The sequence below is a fragment of the Aegilops tauschii genome, chromosome 4, assembly GCF_002575655.3.
Source record: "Aegilops tauschii subsp. strangulata cultivar AL8/78 chromosome 4, Aet v6.0, whole genome shotgun sequence".
NCBI lineage: Eukaryota > Viridiplantae > Streptophyta > Magnoliopsida > Poales > Poaceae > Aegilops > Aegilops tauschii.
Window position 1 is genome coordinate 513,392,969 of NC_053038.3, and position 22,635 is coordinate 513,415,603.

Genomic DNA, 22,635 nt, shown 5'->3' on the forward strand with positions numbered 1-22,635 from the left:
ATGTGCCTCGCGATTCGTGTGTAGAAAATTATTCTCTGGCGTATTTGGATTTATAAAATGGACCCTTGGCCCACGTCCGACTGGTGCGAACAGACGTGCCTCGTTAACGCCGTGTCGGCATAGACGGAGTTTGACGGACACTTCGATCGTTCTCGACACTTCTCCCCCCACCACGCATTTCGCCTCACTACTCCACCTCCACCGCCCACCCCCCACCACACGGATCTCATCACTCCTTCGCCAAAAGAAGCTCTCATCCTGGCCACCGCCGTACTCTTCCAGGCCGCCATACGGATCTCACTACTCCTTCGCCAGAAGGAGAAGACTCATCCCGGGAACCACCGTACTCATCAGGCCGCCGCGTATAAGGCTCCTTTGAGCGGTGCAATCTGCCAGGTAAACATCTCTATCACCTGCCATTTCCATAGAACTAGCAGCGCTCATCTTACTAACCCACCACACCTGTTGATTTTTTTTCTCCAGTAGCCATGTCCGACTCGCCCAGCTTCCTCACTCTCCTCTCTGACGCCGGCGCTGCCTTCTTCCCCCATGTCGTGCTGGTTCCACATCTGAAGCTTGGTTTTTTGCATGGCGGCCCAATGAGGCGTCCATCCCCGAGGGCCCCTGGCCATAGCAGCCGACTCCGCTCCTCCCTCCCCGCATGAACCTAGCACCTCGCTGAGTGAGGAGTTCGTGTTGTTCACCTTCTACAAGCTGGTGCCCGTCGACGACCCGCGCTCACACCTCCACTTCATGCAGGTCGGTCCACTTCTCCCTCGGGCCATTTTGTTTCAGTTCAGTTCACCATATTTGGGATATATGATGAAGGGCTGGATTTTTTGTACACATTGCATCTCTTCTATACCAGGTTAGGAACATTACTTGGATGCTTTTCAGGCTTCTCCAGCATTAACCGGGCATGCTCTCCAGTACAAACAATGACTTATTCAGGTACGTTCAGTTCAGTACCTTCATACATTTCAGAGCTGTTGATATTAACACAACAACCTTTTAGGATTCAGTACCTTCAGGTTTGTGTCAAAGTTGCTGTGGATCGATTCAGTACCTTCTCAAATTTATAACTGTTGATATGGGTGGGGTACTAGTTTCAAACAAGATTGTAGCAAAATGATAATGACAATTTAACAGAATCACGGATACTTGGTTGAAACTGGTACTGCAAAATCAAATTCTAGTGAACCTTGACCGAATCATGCACACACAGAAACGAATGAAACTTGACAGTCAAATTTAACTTGTTATTCTAGGCGAAACTTGACTAAATCATAATGTTTACTACAAAATCAAATTACAGTGAAACTTGACTGAATCATTCAATGACAATGACAATGATATAGGTGAAACTTGACTGAATCATGCAAACACATTCAGTAATTAACTTGTTCTCATCTAAGTTTAATTGCAAAATGACAATACTAGCGAAACTCAAAAAACCTTTATTTGTTTGCTGGTTCAGTTAGCCAGCAGAAACTTTATTTTCTGAAACCACAATCACAATGAAAATTCTTGTGGTTGTTCTCGTCTCACTACCACTCAATTCTTGTACCGAAACTACAATGACATTTTGGTTCTGAAGAACCTATATTTAATGGTTCTGAATAACCTCTGCTGGCTATATATGTCCAGTAGGATGTACTCTTGCAAGCCACAACCAACTCTGGTTGTTTCATCTGACAATGACAATTCTCATTGTTCTCATGTCACCGTTTCTGAAGTAGGGAAATTACTGGAGTAGCTGGCATCAGTTGATCAGGGAAATTGGCTCAGGGATCTTTAGATCAATTACATCAGAGGTCATGTTCAGCTACAGAAACTGTGTTTGGCACACATCGGAGGTCATGTACTGCATATGATCAAATTAGAGAACAAGCAAGGAGTATCATCCAATTTCAGTAATTGAAAGTGAAATGGGATGATCTGCAACACCACTATTTGGATGAATTTGTTCAACGGTACAATTAATATGTTCAAATTGTATTATCTGCACCACCACATTTGTTCAAAACTGGATGATCTGTTCTAATTTAATTTCACCAGATGACACCAATTTCAGCAGGTATTGTACCTTTCAACCACCACCACCAAGCAGCAGAGGCGGGGGCGCTTGAGTAAATCAAAATCGATGATCGGGGGCTCTACACCACCCCAGCAGCACCTGCTGCAACAGAGGCGAGGAAGACAACAGCAGTAGCAGAGGCCAGAGTGGCCCGAAAATTTCGCGTCGCTGGTGGCCGGAGCGGATGAAGTGGCTGGTCCTGCGAGTGGCGGCGGTGGTCGCCTCTGTGGCAGCGGCGCGGGTGGGTGGTGGTGCTGTGTCGGACGGTTGATGCGCTGGTCGCTTCCGTGGGCGGCGGTGGTGGGGCAGTGCAGGTGGGTTGCGGTGGTCGAGCTGTGCAGGCGGGCCTCTGTGGCGGCTGCGCAGGTGGTCGGCGGCGTTTGACCCGACGGTGGCTCCCGCCAGCGGGGGAGGAAGGAAGGAGACGGGTTGATTTTTCAAGGGGGTTGAACGTATGAGATTTTTTTTCTTTTTTGCAAAAAACACAATGAACTACTTTTCTGGACGGAGAGAGTAGTTTGTATGTCTTGATCCGTACTCGATCATGTTTATATTTGTTTATTTATTTGAACCAGAAACTGAATCAATTTTTGGAAGGAAACCCAATCAGTATATCTATGTATCATCCTTCATTTATTTTCACTGACATGACAGGACGGTTGACGCGAGGGCCGTCCAAACCAACTACCTGTACCACATGTCCAGGTACGAGTCCGTCTCCACCTGTAACTACGCCTTAGCCCGCCGTCTGAGTTGCTTTCCACCGTTCGTACAGACAAACGGCAGCAACAATGTATTCCACATTTTATATTCACGTATTGGAGAGGCAATGATGGGTAGCCCAGATTACGATGCAACTCTATGCGGTTGGGATATCATGACCAACTGGACTCGGGAGCCAAAACGCCAATCCTTGTGATGTGTCTGCTTGTTTCTCTTTTAGAATACGGACAAAATATTGCAGAATAGTACCCCGTTATGCAATGGTGAAGGAAGTAATGCAGATAAGGTTCAAGATAGTGAGACATCCCTGTTGGTCTCCAAGAAAGCTGATAAAAACTACCTTGACGACAGTGAGAGAACCCAAAAGTCCTGTCTTGATGTAGTGTTCGAGTTACTGGCCACTACTGCTGGCACAAGCTCTTCGAACTCACTGCCTGAATCAGTTCATCTTCTTGAGTCTCAGCTTCAAGTTGAAAGACATCGATCAGATGTGTTGCGACAGGAAGCTGAAGGACTGAGGAAGTCCCTGCAGAATTCAGATGCATACTTTCTGGTGCAACAACAAGCGCTGGAGGATTTAAGCGTCAAACAAGAGAAAGTTAATAAGCTTGCTAAGCATCTTGCCAGCATTATGGGTACCCAGGATATTGTTTCTTGAGATCTTCTGAAGTGGTTTCAGTTCTGGACATGTTTTGCTGCGGCGTTTATTTGCACTGGTCGCCAACTTTGACAACTAGTGTATATGATATGCTGCTTTGTTCCCTATATTTGCACTGGTGGCGAACTTTGATGCCCAGTGGATGTAATATGTGTAATAGCCGTGATAGCCTAGCGTAAGTTGCTTGCTTATTTATTTCCATGTTGTCTTGTTTATTTGTTTGCTTGTAGTCAGTGTTGTTCTTTTTCTGCGGTTTGCTAGTGGCCGCAATAACCTTTTTTTTAACTAGGCCACAATAACCATGGGCTACATATTTACTGTAGTGACACTGGGCCTTCTACGGGCCGTAGAAACAATGGGCCTTCTACGTGGCGTAGAAACAATGGGCCTTCTACGGGCCGTATCATCAATGGGCCTTCTACGGGCCGTATTATCAATGGGCCTTCTACGGGCCATATGATCGATTGCCCAAACATGGGCCAATAACATACCGCTTTATGGCCGTAAACGGGCTAGAGTTGGAATCGTCCGTTCATGGGCCGACCATAATGGGCCGTCGTTAATCGGCCGTATTTGATGACGCTATGTAAACGGCCCAACGTATTAACGGGCCACAAACGGGCCGACTGTAAGCACGGGCTGAGTTTGGCCCACAAGCAGAAAATGACAGTAACGGGCCGTAAGTAACCGAATGCTGGAAATGAGCCCAAGAATAAATGGGCCCTGAGAAGGCCGAAAGATAACATGGGCTGGAAACGGCCCAACGGAATAATGGGCCGTTAATGGGTATAAAGTGATACACTGTTCATTACGGGCCAGTTTTACCACGGGCCGTTAACGGGCCGAGGGTTACTAAAGGCCTCAGATGGGCCAAAAGACGTCATGGGCCATACATGGGCCAGAAGTTAAAACGGGCTGGAATTATATTGGACGGCCCAGATGACGCTACTGGGCCTAATTCGGATAGGCCGTAAACGGGCCCTGGGTTGGCGGGCTGTAAATGGGCTATATGCAAACAGGCCGTTAACAGGCTTGCCGTGGGCCAGCCCACCACCTTTTGACCAAGTCAAACGGGTCGGCCTTTTCACAGGAATGGGCCTCTGTTGGGCCGTGCCTCGTGTCGACGTATCATAGGCGCTTTGGGTCCAATGAGTGGATGACATCTGTCCCAACGGTGAGCCGACACATGTTTCCTCCAGCCAATGATGATTTTACTCATGGAAAATCCCCATTGGTCGGGGCTGTTAACGGGTTATCGGATCCAAAACCGGACCCGATAGCTTAACGGCGTTCCGTTACGGTGGATGCCACGTGTCGGTCACCCTTGACGAAAGCACTTCTGTGACGCGTAATTTATCGTCATGGAAGTGGACACTTCCGTGATGATAATTTTGGTAATGTCATGGAACACTTCTATGACAGCACAGGTATGACTATCTTGATTCTGTCATAAATTTGTCATGGATGTACATGCATGACAAAAAACGTGACCTACTGTGACAAACACGTATCATCACGGAAGTGTAATTTTTTTGTAGTGCTACAGAGAGGTAGGCTTCTATAATGCTTGAATAACTTGATTGATGAGAGAAAGGTGATCGAGATGGATCATGTTCCTGTGAAGAACATCCGCATCATCATGTTCTCATGAAGAACATGTCCAAATTTTAGTGTTGATACTTTGTACTAATGCACATGATCTTAAGGTTATAGATCCTTTCAGTGTTGATACTTTGTACTATTTGGACATGTGCATGTTTATGGACATGTTGATCTTGAGCTGTTATACATGTGGTGCTACAGATGGCCACATTTCTCTCTTTCTATTGCAGGGAAACTCCGAGTGGCCTATGTTTTGCCAGAATGTTGATTAATTTCTGCTCCGGCAAATTTCAGGCGCTCGATATGTCCTATTTTTAGCAAAGGTTATGTGAAATTTTCCGTGAATTTTGGCACGACTTGTGCTAGAAAGTAGGATATATCGAATGCCCGGCATTTTCTAGAACGGTAATTAAACGACATTTAGACAAAACATAGGCCATTTTTCTGTCATTACTCGATATATGTAATGTTAATTAACTGATGCCTAGGGTTGACTTTCAGTATGTTGGGGCTTCTTCTATGTCTTTTAGTCTGTTCTTGAAGGAAGGATCCTGACTGGTGTCGTGGGGGCCGTTTCCCCCTCTTCTCCTCGTGGTAGACCTTGGTAATGCAAGAGCGAAGGGGGGTGCGACCATCACTGATGGTCGAAATATCAGTGAGGGGGTGTGCATCATATATACCACCATATACAGTCGAAATATCAGAGAGGAAGAATCCTGACAGTTGTCGTGAGGGTCGCTTCTCCTTCTTTCCTGTGTGCTAGTCATTTTGGTAATGCACTCGGGAAAGAAGGGAGGAGCAACCATTACCGACGGTCGAAATATAAGAGAGGGAGTGCCCACCATATACACCACCAGAGATGAGAGTTTTCCAATGGAGACTCTGCAGACCGAAAGTCAATCCGTGCGAATATACACCACCAGAGATGAGAGTTTGCAGTCAATTTTTTATCTTTTAATTACGAACACAACGAATGGATGACGATGATAAGATTCCCATGTGCGATGACTGTAATGACGACGGGGGTATGTGCGACATGTCTCACTTGGAAAACGGTAGATGCTTCGCCCTCACGCTGAAGGAGGGCATCGGATTTTTTACGGTATGTAACTTTAGCGGCATTTATTTCTTCTTAATTAAGCATGACTTCAGATTTTTTTTCTATAACATGTAATTTCCATTTTTTATAATTCAACTAGTGCATCCCCTGCTATGCAAGACCTTATGTCTTAAACAAGCTCTCTTTGAAGAGAGGGAAAAGGTGGATACAAAGAACGCTCGTGTTAAGACATGCATAGTTTCATTTTTGAGGTTAAGATCTTAAATCAAGTAGGTCACACACACTTTGGTTGTTCAAATTGGAAATGATTATGCAAGGCCTGCGGATTTCAGGAGGGTACGAAAATAACCTTCAATATTTGCACTCCTCAAGATGATCCTCATCATAAAGACATTTGGGTGAATCTGGACATGATTCCAATTCTACCTCCGTGTGAGTTTGATAAATAATCTATATTGCTTATTTAAAAATAGTTATTATTCATCCCTACTAAACTTGTTTATTTATAATTAAATACTTATTTCCTTGCTTCAAGAGATACAAGAATGATGGTAGACGAGACCTAATACAGTTATGGCTAAGAGCTAACTTGGGAGGAGAAGAATTCTCTTGTCTCCTTAGTTAGTGATGTTCTGACTTTTAAGATCATTTATGGAGCTGGCCAAAATTATAGTGAATACGTGCCACTAGTCCACGAGTTGAGCGATGGTAACATTCGCGTAAATATCATGGTAAGAATTTGTACTTTTCTGTCACTAGTCCATCTTTTTCATACATTCTTCTTATGTAAACTACATTATTAACTATGTTATTTCATGTTCTTCAACGGAAACTACCGGATGATGTTGTGCCTCCGCTGATGTATGTCGAAGGTGAGATGACAATTGTTAGCGTACATCCATGAACGGAGTGTATCGAATGTGCATACTTGAATTCTCAAGCAGATGGAGGCCTCAAAATCGAAGGATGGAGAAAAATACTAAATGACCGCAGCCCATAAATAGGAGATCAATGGACTTTCCTCTTTTACTCCCAAGCTCAAATGCTCCCTCATGAACAGTAAAATCGAAAAATAAAAAATAAAAAATTCTGAACATTTTTGTGGTAATTTTTGACAAATGTTTTGCATGCATACCAAAATTCAGCACGAAATGACATTAGTGGAAGTCAAGGCAAAAAAAGCAAAATCAGTAATCCAAAATGTTTTCAAAACTAGCATTTTTGGAGCATCGATTTTGTTTTTTCGCCACGACTTCCACGGATGTAATTTCGCGCTGAAATTTTGCATGCATACAAAACATTTGTCAAAGTTTACAAAAATATCAGATTTTTTTGATTTTTTTACTGTTTATTTTCAATTTAACTGTTCATGAGGGAGCATTTGAGCTCGGGAGCAAATACTCCACGTCCACTGGTGGATCTCTTTGCTCCATAATGGATATGGAGGCTTTTTCTGTTTTATACTATTTTACCTAAGAGAGAGGAGTTGCTCGTAGTACTTGTCATGTGCTAGGAAGTTATTTACCTAGAATGATAACAATTAGCTAGTAGTGGTTAACTTATGATGATCATTATAGTGAGACATTGTTGTATCACTACAATGATGATGAGTTGTTATATCACTACGATGATGATGAGTTGTTATATCATTACTACTGTACAAAAATTTGTATAAGGGTGTATAAATGTAGTATAAATATGAAGAAATGAAATACGCACGTATAGTAATGGTCTGCGGTAATAACCAGTGTTGCTGCTATTTTGAAGTAGCATGGGTCCTATCCGATGCTACTTCTAACATGGGGTAAGGCTCGCGCTACTACTAACATGTTAGCTGTAGCGCGGGCCCCCACACTACTACTAGGGTTTTCTCTACTAGTGTATCCTTCCTCCCCTCCGGCCTTTCTCTAGCGAATTTCTTCGAGAATTTCAAAATCGACTGACACATTTGCTAAATTCAGTCGATTGACGTTTAGCCAATGTGTTTCCATTGAGTATACATTTTTTCCAAGAAGTTATATATCCTTATATCAATAAAGTACTTCACTTCGTTAGCTACACAATATTGACACCCTAAACCTGAAAAAGAATCATTTTTTGGATATAAATAATGGTAAAAGCTCCATTTCAGTTCCAAATTATTAAATCGTTGGAATCGCAACCTCAAAATATGTAACAGTACAATCATCATTAGATGGTTCCATAAGTAGTTTTGGGTGACATGATTGCCATGAACTAAGGAAGATTACAATAATCACAATCTAATATGTTCAACTTTACTATGCTGATCGAAAACCTTTACACACAAAGTATTATAAATGGATAACCAATCCATTATAAATAGATAATAAAACAATATTTTAATGACATGGCATTAAGGTGATCACATTGGTGTCACATAAACCTCGGCATTCTTCGCGTCGGGCCGGGTTTCAAAAAGACCGACTCCTAAATCCCAAGCCCAGGCCCGGCTCGGCCCACAGCCTGGCAAAATGCCTACTTTTTGTATTTTAAATAATAAAATAACACTTTTTGGGGATTAATACCATAATGATATCCTATATTTATATTATAAACTTGAAAAATCATGTTTTGTTGGGCTTTTACCGAGCTTCACGCTGGAAAGTGAGTCCCAAGCCCAGCCCGGACATCGGGCTTCGGTCGGGCTTGTCGGGCCGGGCCAGCCATGCCCAGGTTTATTGTCACTGTCACCCCAAAGCATTCGAGAAAAACAACAGATGATGAATTATTGGTTCTCAAAATAATCGATGGCTGCGCTTTGAACGGTAATAGAGCTTAAGGTTCAAATATAGACTTTATCTTGTTGACAAGTGGATATTATGATGTAAATTTGTTCAAACTTTGATCTAGATAGGAAAGTAACCGACAAGAACAAACTGCAACAACTTAATCTACAAGAAAGAAAGAAAAACAAAAAGAATGGAACACAGGTTTGTGATACGTCTCCGTGGTATCTACTTTTTCAAACACTTTTGCCCTTGTTTTGGACTCTAACTTGCATGATTTGAATGGAACTAACTCGGACTGACGTTGTTTTCAGCAGACTTTCCATGGTGTTATTTATGTGCAGGAACAAAAGTTCTCGGAATGACCTGAAACTCCACGGAACATCTATTTGGAAAATAAGAAAAATACTGGAAGAAAAATCCATGTCAGGGGGCCCACACCCTGTCCACGAGGGTGGGGGCGCGCCCCCTGCCTCGTGGGCCCCCTGACGCTCCACCGACCTCAGCTCCAACTCCATATATTCATTTTCGGGGAGAAAAAAATTACAGAGAAGGATTCATCGCGTTTTACGATACGGAGCCGCCGCCAAGCCCTAAAACCTCTCGGGGGGCTGATCTGGAGTCCGTTCGGGTCTCCAAAGAGGGGGATTCGTCGCCGTCGTCATCATCAACCATCCTCCATCACCAATTTCATGATGCTCACCGCCGTGCGTGAGTAATTCCATCGTAGGCTTGCTGGACGGTGATGGGTTGGATGAGATCTATCATGTAATCGAGTTAGTTTTGTTAGGATTTGATCCCTAGTATGCACTATGTTCTGAGATTGATGTTGCTATGACTTTGCTATGCGTAATGCTTGTCACTAGGGCCCGAGTGCCATTATTTCAGATCTGAACCTATTATGTTTTCATGAATATATGTGAGTTCTTGATCTTATCTTGCAAGTCTATAGTCACCTACTATGTGTTATGATCCGGCAACCCCGAAGTGACAATAATCGGGACCACTCCCGGTGATGACCATAGTTTGAGGAGTTCATGTATTCACTATGTGCTAATGCTTTGTTCTGGTACTCTATTAAAAGGAGGCCTTAATATCCCTTAGTTTCCATTAGGACCCCGCTGCCACGGGAGGGTAGGACAAAAGATGTCATGCAAGTTCTTTTCCATAAGCACGTATGACTATATTCGAAATACATGCCTACATTACATTGATGAATTGGAGCTAGTTCTGTGTCACCCTATGTTATGACTGTTACATGATGAACCACATCCGGCATAATTCTCCATCACCGATCCAATGCCTACGAGCTTTTCATATATTGTTCTCCGCTTATTTACTTTTCCGTTGCTACTATTACAATCACTACAAAACACCAAAAATATTACTTTTGCTACCGGTACTTTTGTTACCGTTACCACTACTATCATATTACTTTGCTACTAAACACTTTGCTGCAGATATTAAGTTATCCAGGTGTGGTTGAATTGACAACTCAACTGCTAATACTTGAGAACATTCTTTGGCTCCCCTTGTGTCGAATCAATAAATTTGGGTTGAATACTCTACCCTCAAAAACTATTGCGATCCCCTATACTTGTGGGTTATCAAGACTATTTTCTGGTGCCGTTGCCGGGGAGCATAGCTCTATTCTTTGAGTTGCTTGGGATTTATATCTGCTGGTCACTATGAAGAACTTGAAAGACGAGAAAACAAAAATTTATCCCTCAACTACGAGGGGAGGTGAGGAACTGCCATCTAGCTCTGCACTTGATTCACCTTCTGTTTTGAGTAAGCTTGCGACACCTAAACCTGCTTCTGCTATTCGTTCTGATACGTCGCATGTTATTGATGATGCCACTTCTGCTATGCATGATACTTATGATGAAACTACTTCTACGCTTGATACTACTGTGCCACTTAGTGAATTTATTGATGAACAAATTGCTAGGGCTAGAGAGAAAGAAATTATTGAAACTGATTACATTGATGAAAGTGATGATGAAGACTCTCCTGTTATTCCTGAGGGTTATGTTTTTGAAAAAGAAGCTACTTTAGCTATTTTAGCTTGCAAAGATAGATATGAGCTCAAGAGGTTATTAGCTAAATGGAAGCAGCAATCTCTTAATGCTAGAATGAAACCTGACCCTGCTTTTGCTACTTCACCTATCTGTGTTACCGACAAGGATTATGAATTCTCTGTTGATCCTGATATAATTACTTTGGTTGAATCTGATCCTTTTCATGGCTATGAATCTAAAACTGTTGTGGCACATCTTACTAAATTAAATGATATAGCCACCCTGTTCACTAATGATGAGAAATCCCGCTACCTTTATATCCTTAAAATATTTCTATTCTCAATAAAGGGTGATGCTAAGATATGGTTTAATTTTCTTGATCCTGGTTGTGTGCGTAGTCCCCAGGATATGATTTATTACTTCTCTGCTAAATATTTCCCTGCTCATAAGAAACAAGCTGCTTTAAGGGACATATATAATTTTGTGCAAATTGAAGAAGAGAGTCTCCCACAAGCTTGGGGGAGGCTTCTCCAATTACTTAATGCTTTGCCTGATCATCCTCTTAAGAAAAATGAAATACTTGATATCTTTTATAATGGGCTAACCGATGCTTCCAGAGATTACCTCGATAGTTGTGCTGGTTCTGTTTTCAGGGAAAGAACACCGGATGAAGCTGAAATTCTGTTGAATAATATGTTGACAAATGAAAATAATTGAACACTTCCTGAGCCTATTCCTAAACCAACTCCGAAGAAGAGAGGTGTTCTATTTCTCAGTCCTGAAGATATGCAAGAGGCAAAGAAATCTATGAAAGAAAAGGGTATTAAAGCTGAAGATGTTAAGAATTTACCTCCTATTGAAGAAATACATGGTCTTAATTTACCGCATGTTGAAGAAACATATGATCTTAATCCTTCACCTATTGAAGAAGCTCATGGTCTTGATAACCCGACACAGGTAGTAAAGGTAAATTCTCTCTATAGATATGATAAAGCTAAAATCCCTCCTACTAAGATTGCTAGCCAATCCTTCGCCTATTGAAGAAGCTCATGGTCTTGATAACTTTATGGTTAAGCAAGAAGATTTCAATGCTTATTTTGGTAGACAATTAAAACAAAATGCTTATATGATTGAACACTTGGGTGATTATATGGCTAATGTTAAAGGTGAACTTAAACTCATTACTAAATATGCTTCTATGGTTACCACTCAAGTAGAACATGTACTTAAATCTCAGAATGATTTGCTCAATGAATTAAATAGTAAGAATAATGATTATGCTGTTAGAGTGGCTACTAGAACTGGTAGAATGACTCAGGAACCTTTGTATCCTGAAGGCCACCCTAAGAGAATTGAGCGGGATTCTCAGAGAAATAATATTGACGCACCTAGTCCTTCTAAAAAGAAGAAAAAGAAAAATGATAGGACTTTGCATGCTCCTAGTGAACCTATTGCTGAACCACCTGAGAATCCAAATGATATTTCTATTTTTGATGCTGAAACACAATCTGGTAATGAGCATGAACCTAGTGATAATGTTAATAATGATGTTCATGATGTTGCTCAACCTAGTAATGATAATGATGTAGAAATTGAACCTGCTGTTGATCTTGATAACCCACAATCAAAGAATCAACGTTATGATAAGAGAGATTTTGTTGCTAGGAAACATGGTAAAGAAAGAGAACCTTGGGTTCAGAAACCCATGCCTTTTCCTCCGAAACCATCCAAGAAAAAGGATGATGAGGATTTTGAGCGCTTTGCTGAAATGATTAGACCTATCTTCTTGCGTATGCGTTTGACTGATATGCTTAAAACGAATCCTTATGCTAAGTATATGAAGGATATCATCACTAATAAAAGAAAGATACCGGAAGCCAAAATTTCCACCATGCTTGCTAATTATACTTTTAAGGGTGGAATACCAAAGGAACTTGGAGATCCAGGAGTACCAACTATACCATGCTCCATTAAAAGAAACTATGTTAAAACTGCTTTATGTGATCTTGGAGCCGGTGTTAGTGTTATGCCTCTCTCTTTATATCGTAGACTTGGCTTGAATAAGTTGACACCTACTGAAATCTCTTTGCAAATGGCAGATAAATCAACTTCTATACCTGTCGGTATTTGTGAGGATGTGCCTGTTGTGGTTGCAAACATTACTATTTTAACGGATTTTGTTATTCTTGATATTCCCGAGGACGATAGTATGTCTATTATTCTTGGAAGACCTATTTTGAATACTGCAGGGGCTGTTATTGATTGCAACAAAGGCAATGTCACTTTTCATGTTAATGGTAATGAGCATACGGTACACTTTCCAAGGAAACAACCTCAAGTTCATAGTATCAACTCTATTGGAAAAATTCCATCGATTATATTTGGAGGTTTTGAATTTCCTCTACCTACTGTCAAGAAGAAATACGATATTCTTATTATTGGGGATGTGCATGTCCCCGTTGAGGTAACATAGTGTTATTCGAAATTTCTCCGGTTCCATGTTATTCGGAATGAGTTTGTTAACAAGACTTGATCAACCTTGTTAGTGGATTCCTTTTGATGAGCATGAGATGGATGAAATTAGAAGGCACAACCTTCTGTACCCTCTCTCTACTTTCTGTTATTTAGTTGAAATAAAGTAAAAATAGTACTTTTCTGTCTGTTTTCTGATTTATCCGTGCAATATAAAAATACCCCGAAAATAAAAGTTCTCCAAATGCCCTGAAAATGAAATATGATTTTTTTCCTGGAATATTTGAGAATATCTGGCACTGAGAACGCAGCAGGAGGGGCAAGCACCTGGCCACGAGGGTGGAGGGCGCGCCCTACCCCCTGGGCGCGCCCCCCTGCCTCGTGGGCCCATGGTGGCTCCCCTCCACTTATTCCTGCACCCACACACTTCTTCTTCCTCCCAAAAAATTCACCATCCAGCTCAAGCATGAGTTCTAGCTCATTTTGCTGCGATTTTCGATCTCCTTGCTCAAAGCACCTCTCACAAAACTGCTTGGGGAGATTGTTCCTTGGTATGTGACTCCTCCATTGGTCCAATTAGTTTTTGTTCTAGTGCTCTATTCATTTCAAATTTGTGCTGCCTAGGTGACCATGTTCTTGAGCTTGCATGTCAAATTCATATGGTTCCAAGTAGTTCTAATGCATGATATAGGCTCTAGGCACTTGTAGGAGTAGTTGCTATCAATTTTGTTGAGCTTGGTTCACTTTTATTTGAAGTTGCTAAAAATTTCAGAAATTTTCAGAAGTAATGAAGAGATTTTTGATGGGCTCATCGAGCCGAAGCTCGAAGGAAAAGCAAAGTGAAGAAGCACAGAGGCCCAAATATAATTTGCCTCGCACGGCGGAGGTCCGGCCGTGTGAATGGCCTTCCAATGATTTCTTGAGAGAAGCCGGGGTTTATGATGATTTTTATGAATTGGCTGAGAATGCAGGCCTCACCGACTTCCTCCGCGACCAACGCAACCAGTATCTCTTACTCACCAATACTTTTGTGCAAAACATCTACTATTTTCCTAAGGAATCACCTCCTTCAGTAGAGTTTCATTTATATGATGTTGTTAAGAAGATGCCACTAGAAGAATTTTGCAAGATTTGCAAAATACCTTTTGAGGGTAGTTTAGATGAACCACATCGTAAAGATGTGGATGGGTTTATTGACACTATCACTGTGGGGGAAACCAGGAAGGTTTCTGATGCAAGAATCACTAGCATACATTTTCCTGTTTTACGCTACTTTGCCATATTTGCTAGTCGTTTCTTAATTGGTCACGGAAACTGTGGAAACCTTAGTGTTCCTGATATTATGATTTTGTTCCATGGTTTATTCTGTGATAACACTGTTAGTATGGGTGTTATTATTGCCAAACGGTTAAGTCTGAACCGTGCAAAGGGGCCCATCTTTGGAGGTATCTATGCTTCATGCCTAGCTGCACATTTTAACATACCTATTAGGCACTATGAAAAAGAAGAAAAATTGCTGCCCACTGCTTATTTAGACTATAAGAGTATGGTAGCGCATGACTTTATTGTTAAGAATAGGGAAGGAGCGCGTAAATACAAATTGTTCTTCGATAAACATCACCCTGAGACTATTACCTTGCCTGCTCCCTCCTTGTTTAATTTATCTGAAGGTCCGTATCTCGTTCCGTTGGCGGCCATTCACGCCCACCGGAACCCTACACCAGCCACGGAGCCGGAACCACAATCTGAACCTCCACGACAGTCTAACTATTATTGGGATCCAGAGATGATTTCTAACCAGTGGCAATCAGAGTCTTCTTCATCTCAGTACGACCCCAGCTACAACTATGGATATCCACCAGGCCATCCGTGGCAATAAACCAACTTAGGCCAAAAGCCTAAGCTTGGGGGAGTACGTATCTCTCACCGACATTACATTTATGTTCACACACTCATTGCTAGATGTCGGTGCTCATACCTTTTCATTGTAATATCCATGCTAGTTTATTTTCTTTTTCCTGCTTTCTTCTTGTGTGTTTGTTAAACCTTAAGAAAAAAGCCAAAAAAATTAGAGTAACTTTTAGTTACTTTACTTTTCTTGCTGTAGTAGTAATAATTAAAAAGAAAACCCAAAAATATTTCCTGTTCTTCTTTTGCTTGTAGGGAGCTTTCCCGTGTAAATAGCTTTATTTCTTTTCTTTTCTTTGGGGGTCGATAGGAGAAGACCATAATGAAATTGTTGAAGCGGCTCTTATATGCATTATTGTTGAAATTAACCAAGAGCCCATATTGCCTTGTCTTCTCCTGTTTATTGAATGCTCGCAGATTCCAGCTTAGTCCAATGGACGTGCACTCTTATTATTTTCACATCCTTCGGTCGTGCAAGTGAAAGGCAATTATGACGATATATGATGGACCGACTGAGATGAGAAAAGCTGGTATGAACTCGACCTCTCTTGTTTTTGTAAATATGATGAGTTCATCGTTCCTGATTCAGCCTATTATGAATAAACATGTTTGCAATGACAATTAGAGATCATAGTTGCTTATGCCATGCTTGATTAGCTATGAGTTATAATGGTTTACCTTGTGTGCTAACATGCTATTAAAATGGTTGTGATGTGGTATAGGGGGTGGTATCCTCCTTTGAATGATTTAAGTGACTCGACTTGGCACATGTTCACGCATGTAGTTGAAACAAATCAACATATCCTTCACGATATTTATGTTCATGGTGGATTATATCCTACTCATGCTTGTACTCAATGTTTATTAATTTTAATGCATGTTCATGACTGTTGTCGCTCTCTAGTTGGTCGCTTCCCAGTCTTTTGCTAGCCTTCACTTGTACTAAGCGGGAATACTGCTTGTGCATCCAATCCCTTAAACCCCAAAGTTTTTCCATATGAGTCCACTATATCTTCCTATATGCGGTATCTACCTGCCGTTCCAAGTAAATTTGTATGTGCCAAACTCTAAACCTTCAAATGAAATTCTGTTTTGTATGCTCGAATACTCATGTATCAACTAGGGTTGTCCGTATCTTCCATGCGAGGCGGGTTATTCTCAAGAGGAGTGGACTCCGCTCCTCATTCACGAGAAAATGGCTGGTCACCGGGATGCCCAGTCCCATGCTTTATGCAAACCTAAATCAAAATAATTGCAAACAAAACTCCCCCTGGGACTGCTGCTAGTTGGAGGCACTCGTTGTTTCGAGCAAACCATGGATTGATGCTTGTTGGTGGAGGCGGAGTATAAACTTTACCATTCTGTTTGGGAACCGCCTATAATGTGTGTAGCATGGAAGATATCGCCATCTCTTGGTTGTTATGTTGACAATGAAAGTATGCCGCTCAAAATATTATTTATCTCTATTTCAAAACCGAGCTCTGGCACCTCTACAAATCCATGCTTCCCTCTGCGAAGGGCCTATCTATTTACTTTTATGTTGAGTCATCACCCTCTTATTAAAAAGAACTAGCTGGAGAGCACTGCTGTCATTTGCATCCATTACTATTAATTTATATTGGGTATGACTATGACTGGATCTCTTTTACCATGAATTACAATGTCTAGTCAGTCCTTGATCTTTAAAGGTGCTCTGCATTTATGTTTTGCGGTCTCAGAAAGGGCTAGCGAGATACCATCTTATTATATCATATCATGATTGTTTTGAGAAAGTGTTGTCATCCGAGATTTATTATTATCGCTCGCTAGTTGATTATGCCATTGATATGAGTAAACATGAGACCTAAGAGTTATATATTGTGAATGTGGTTAGTCATAATCTTTGCTGAAAACTTGAATGCTGGCTTTACATATTTGCAACAACAAGAGCAAATAGAGTTTGTAAAAGTTTTTCTTTAACACTTCCAGTTTATCAACTGAATTGCTTGAGGACAAGCAAAGGTTTAAGCTTGGGGGAGTTGATACGCCTCTGTCGTATCTACTTTTCCAAACACTTTTGCCCCTGTTTTGGACTCTAACTTGCATGATTTGAATGGAACTAACCCGGACTAACGCTATTTTCAGCAGACTTTCCATGGTGTTATTTATGTGCAGAAACAAAAGTTCTTGGAATGACCTGAAACTCCACGGAACATCTATTTGGAAAATAAGAAAAATACTGGAAGAAAAATACACGTCAGGGGGCCCACACCCTGTCCACGAGGGTGGGGGCGCGCCCCCTGCCTCGTGGGCCCCCTGATGCTCCACCGACCTCAACTCCAACTCCATATATTCACTTTCGGGGAGAAAAAAATCAGAGAGAAGGATTCATCGCGTTTTACGATACGGAGCCGCCGCCAAGCCCTAAAACCTCTCGAGAGGGCTGATCTGGAGTCCGTTCTGGGCTCTGGAGAGGGGGATTCGTCGCCGTCGTCATCATCAACCATCCTCCATCACCAATTTCATGATGCTCACCGCCGTGCGTGAGTAATTCCATCATAGGCTTGCTGGACGGTGATGGGTTGGATGAGATCTATCATGTAATCGAGTTAGTTTTGTTAGGGTTTGATCCCTAGTATCCACTATGTTCTGAGATTGATGTTGCTATGACTTTGCTATGCTTAATGCTTGTCACTAGGGCCCGAGTGCCATGATTTCAGATCTAAACCTATTATGTTTTCATGAATATATGTGAGTTCTTGATCCTATCTTGCAAGTCTATAGTCACCTACTATGTGTTATGATCCGGCAACCCCGAAGTGACAATAATCGGGACCACTCCCGGTGATGACCATAGTTTGAGGAGTTCATGTATTCACTATGTGCTAATGCTTTGTTCCGGTACTCTATTAAAAGGAGGCCTTAATATCCCTTAGTTTCCATTAGGACCCCGCTGCCACGGGAGGGTAGGACAAAAGATGTCATGCAAGTTCTTTTCCGTAAGCATGTATGACTATATTCGGAATACATGCCTACATTACATTGATGAATTGGAGCTAGTTCCATGTCACCCTATGTTATGACTGTTACATGATGAACCGCATCCGGCATAATTCTCCATCACCGATCCAATGCCTATGAGCTTTTCATATATTGTTCTCCGCTAATTTACTTTTCCGTTGCCACTGTTACAATCACTACAAAACACCAAAAATATTACTTTTGCTACCGTTACTTTTGTTACCGTTACCACTACTATCATATTACTTTGCTACTAAACACTTTGCTGCAGATATTAAGTTATCTAGGTGTGGTTGAATTGACAACTCAACTGCTAATACTTGAGAATATTCTTTGGATCTCCTTGTGTCGAATCAATAAATTTGGGTTGAATACTCTACCCTCGAAAACTGTTGCGATCCCCTATACTTGTGGGTTATCAGTTTGCGCGGCAACTGATACGTCTCCACCGTATCTACTTCTCCAAACACTTTTACTCTTGTTTTGGACTCTAATTTGCATGATTTGTGTGGAACTAACCCAGATTTATTCAACATTTTTATTGTGTATTGAAAAGTGATTGTTATCTTTAGACCCTTTTAGACCCTTGTGCATCACGTGCTGAAGTATCCCTTTAGACCATTCTTGAGCATCTTCAGAGTCATTTAAGATGTGTTATCTTTTTGGAAATATTAAGTCTGCTAAACATTATGTGGTTCAGTTATAAGCGTGTGCACCAAGTACTGTTAGGATAGATAGGATATCTTTGGGTTTAGTTGGAGTCTATCTTTATCTCTCTCGGTTGGCGCCAGCTACCACGACTTGTAACCTACGAGAGATGGGTCTCTCCCCAATCAATATAAACACAACGCGACCTTGTGTATAGGGTAGAGACACTTACACAATTCACATGGTAATCAGAGCCACCCTCTTCCCCTACATTAAGCAACCATCTTCTCCATCGTATCAACCAAAAAACATCCGCAGCACCACCCATCTTTCCATCCGCCATGTCTTCCTCTAGCCAAATGACCTCCACCGGCCTAAACAATACCATCTCCGAGCCTCTCACAAGAACTAACTATATTCTATGGAGAGCCCAAGCTTGCTCCCAAATCACGGGAGCAGGGTTATATGGGTACATAGATCGAACCATCCGCGAGCCTTCAGAAACTAGCACTACCAAAAGCTCTGAAAGGAAGGATCAAACCGCTCCTAATCATGCCTATAGCCCTTGGCTCATACAAGATCAACAGATTGTTGCCTATTTGCTCTGCAACCTTTCCAAAGAAGTACTTGTGCAAGTAGCTTCCCTAGAAACTTCTCATGCCATCTGGTCCACTCTATCAAATATGTTCTCCGACCAGTCCAGAACCTGTGCCAACAATTTCCGTATATCCCTCACCAATGCCCAGGAAGATTCTTAAAGTGCCACCGCTTACTTCGGGCACATGCGTGCTCTCTCGGATGAACTGGCGGCGGCTAGGAAACTCATCACCGAGGATGGGCTGATCTCGTTCATCATCGCGGGATTAGACATGGATCATCAACCCCTTACCTCGGCTCTAGATGTGCGCGCTGACCCTCTTTCCACAAATGAGCTCCTCGGCATGATCTCCAACTTCGACCAAAGAATGCAGATGTTCCAAGGAACCGGACTAGGTGCCTTCAAATCCTCTGCAAAAGCTGCCTCTCGAGGTCATGGTGGCCCTCCCAAAAACTACCGGAACTCATCCAAAGGTAGGAGTGGGGGTATCACGGTGATATCGACGGTGGTGGTGGCGACCAGTACCCGAACGGCAGCGGTGGTGGTGGAGGCCACTACCAGAACAGCGGCGGCAAAAACTATCAGCAGCGTCCTTCCTACACCGACAGCAGGGGCGCCCCTTCCAAGTCTACGATGAGTATGAGAATAAGTGTCAAATTTGTAAAAATAATAATCATATAGCAAAGGATTGTGACTGGTGTTACGCTGTGAACAATTCTCAACGCAAAAAAAGTTACAGCCGCCACGGACACGTCATGTGATATTGATACAAATTGATACGCCGATACCGGCACCTCCGATCATCTGCATCGGGATAATCATCGCTTGGTCTTGCGATCCTCTCCGGGATCGGCACCGCGTCAGGACTGTAGTAGTAGCGGCTCTCCACCAGCTGTGTGCTGCCAACCAGCGACTGACGCGCGGCAGGACGCAGGCCAACCAATAGCGCCATGTGTGCCCCGCCAATCTATGGGTGACACGCGGCTGGATGCAGGCAGTCTAGCCCCCACGCGCGCGTCGTCACCCGCAGACCAGCCGACCATGCGGTTCGGCCCGGATCTGCGTATCCACACCAGGCGGGCCTGGTGCCAATCAGAAGCAGACGCAGGATCCCATCACGATTCGACTGCAGACTCGCCCGGATCTTCTGTGCCATCCATAGCTATGTCTTAACTGATTTCGGCCGTAGCCGATTCAGCAGGAGGATCGGCTTTGGGATTGCAGCACCCAGCGGTCCAGTAGCAGACCTCTGGATCATCTGTTCCTGGATCTCATGTTCCCAATCCTGCTGCACAACCACAACAACCACTCACTCCACCACGCACAAGACTCCAAGTAGGGGTATATTTCCTTTGCTGTAAATAAAGTGTGTCAATTCCTTCATGCTCCTACCACTGCACATTGGACTGCTGCAAAATGCATACTGAGTTATGTGAAGAACACCTTCAGTGTTGGTCTTATATTCAACAAGTCACCATCTACCCTTGTTAGTGCCTTCTCTGACTCTGATTGGGCAGGATGCTTACACTAGTGCAGAACCGGGCTTTAGCACCGGTTCATAAGGGCCTTTAGTGCCGGTTCTGCAACCGGCACTAAAGGGTGGGGACTAAAGGCCCCCCTTTAGTACCGGTTCAGCACGAGCCGCCACTAAAGGGCCACCACGTGGCACGAGCCAGGGCCAGGGGCGGGGAGACCTTTAGTACCGATTTGTAACACCAACCGGTACTAAAGGTTGGGGGTTTTGGTTTTATTTTTTATTTTTCCTTTAATTTTGTGTTTTCCATTTAATTTAGAGATTTTTTACATTATAATGAGTTGTTAAATCACTAGGTGAAAGTACCGCGGATTAGTTTGAAGTGGATATGGATCGTCCTAATAAGTGATCAAGTAATATGGATATGGCATATTACTTGATCACTTAGCTAGGATCCATATCCAGTTGAAACTAATCCGCGGTTTCTTTCATAAATGATATAATAACTCATCATCATCATCATCATCATATTAATATAAAAACTCGTGTATCATATCATCACGAACAACACTAGCTAGCTAATAATCATCATAGTCGTCATTACGACCAATATAAGTGATCAAGCAAAGATATCATCGAGTTCAACATGGTCATGAGATTATAAAGCATTCATAAGACCACAAAAGCAAATCACTTTGAGATTAAGTTCAGGACGAAGAACACAGACATGAGAGGAAGTACTAAGAGCATGAACTAGCTAATCACTCCTGGTGCTCTCTCTCAGGTAAAATAGCATAGAACATGTGTAGCTCTTCCGAGTCATCATATTGGAGCATGCAGATGAACCTGTCTCCTAATTGTGGGTTGCGCTTCTCATTGCTGCCCCCTAGTACTTCTCTGCGATCCTTCACAATTTTGCTCCAGTCTTTCACTATTAAGCATTCCTCGGTTTGAAATCCTGAATGCACTCATGTGCAATGTAGGATGTCTTGGCCGTAAGCTAACCATTGACATGCGACCTTTAGTACCGATCCACTGAGGCACAACTATCATCGGGAGTCCCTGTTGAAGAACATCGTATAGTATAACAAACTTAGCAATGAAGTTTAGCTTGAAAATAATGTATGCAAAAGATGCCCTGAGGACAAATAGTAAAAATCTTACCATCTTGCCTAAATAGATGTGACCATAGTTCAATACGAACACTATTGGTCGCACGCTTTGAGTACTAAGATTTTCAAATTCAGGAAAATAATTTCTCTTGACAGCATCAAGATCCTCAAGCCATGAAACATAATGACTTATCTCCTCGTAGTTTAGTTCAGCCCCGGGACAGTGGACGGTCCTGTCTACCAAGCGCCGGACATGTTTGCTTGAATGGAAATAAGCTGTCAATAGAAATAAGTTGTCAACTGTTTTTGAATAAACAATATTGGAGACATAAATATGGTTGAGAAACTCACATAATGGTTGAACTGGAGTGATAACCCACAAGTATACGGGATCAATTGTAGCCTCTTTTGAGAAGTAAGAGTGTCGAACCCAACGAGGAGCTAAAGGTAGAACAAATATTCCCTCAAGTTCGATCGACCACCGATACAACTCTACGCACGCTTAGCGTTTGCTTTACCTAGAACAAGTATGAAA

The 22,635-nt window shown here is 42.3% G+C and overlaps 1 long non-coding RNA gene across 3 annotated transcripts; it reads left to right on the plus strand.

Annotated features, from left to right (window-relative positions):
- Window positions 1-217: 217 nt before the first annotated feature.
- Window positions 218-3,727, plus strand: LOC120963155 (uncharacterized). 3 transcript variants are annotated; one of them, XR_005755213.3, is made up of 5 exons: window positions 218-396; window positions 484-759; window positions 869-951; window positions 1,737-1,973; window positions 2,059-3,727. It is a non-coding gene; the product is annotated as an uncharacterized lncRNA (long non-coding RNA). The 3 variants fall into 3 exon arrangements; XR_005755212.3 differs by having other exon boundaries at window positions 1,740-1,973; XR_005755214.3 differs by having other exon boundaries at window positions 487-759; window positions 1,740-1,973.
- The last annotated feature ends 18,908 nt before the right edge of the window (window positions 3,728-22,635 follow it).